Raw genomic sequence first — 837 nt, 5'->3', positions numbered from 1 at the left:
ACTCATGCAGGAAGGAAGAGTGATCGCCTACGCGTCCAGACAACTGCGGAAACACGAGTCTAATTACCCGACACATGATTTAGAGTTAGCAGCAGTGGTATTCGCATTAAAAATCTGGAGATCGTATCTATACGGAGAAAAGGTGCAAATTTTCACGGACCACCAGAGTTTGAAATATGTGTTCACTCAAGGAGACTTGAACCTACGGCAGCGCAGGTGGATGGAACTGCTAGCAGATTACGACCTGGTCATCGATTACCACCCCGGGAAGGCAAACCTGGTGGCAGATGCCTTAAGCCGAAGGAAATCAGACATCTCCGGAGCAAGGGAAACTCAGGAACTCACCACGGCCTTAACGAAACTACACCTCTGTGCGACGACCGTGAACGAGGAGGGCGCCGGGTTAGAGGTTGTGGAACAAGCTGACCTACTGAGTCGAATCAGTAAGGCCCAGGAAACGGACTCCACACTCCAAGGGATGGTCGACAAGGAGGTGAGCGGGTACCGTACGGCTGGGAATGGTACTATCCTGTTTAAAGGCCGAGTATGCGTACCACAGGGAGGGAACTTGAGGGACGAATTACTGGCACAGGCTCATCAATCACGGTTCGCAATTCACCCGGGACGGACAAAAATGTACCAAGATCTGAAGCGGTACTATCACTGGGAAGGAATGAAGAGAGATGTCGCCTTGTGGATAGCCCGGTGTCAGACCTGTCAGCTGGTTAAGGCGGAGCGCGGAGTTCCAGGAGGACTGCTGCAGGAGTTACCCTTACCACAATGGAAATGAGATATGGTGACAATGGATTTCGTCACGGGGCTACCACGGACCACGAG

At 52.1% G+C, this 837-nt stretch overlaps 1 pseudogene; it reads right to left on the bottom strand.

Annotated features, from left to right (window-relative positions):
- LOC106322949 overlaps nucleotides 1-837 on the bottom strand; it is a 10730-nt pseudogene that overhangs the window by 7187 nt on the left and 2706 nt on the right.

Source organism: Brassica oleracea, chromosome C2, assembly GCF_000695525.1.
Source record: "Brassica oleracea var. oleracea cultivar TO1000 chromosome C2, BOL, whole genome shotgun sequence".
Lineage (NCBI taxonomy): Eukaryota > Viridiplantae > Streptophyta > Magnoliopsida > Brassicales > Brassicaceae > Brassica > Brassica oleracea.
This window is presented reverse-complemented; position numbering and strand designations above follow the sequence as displayed.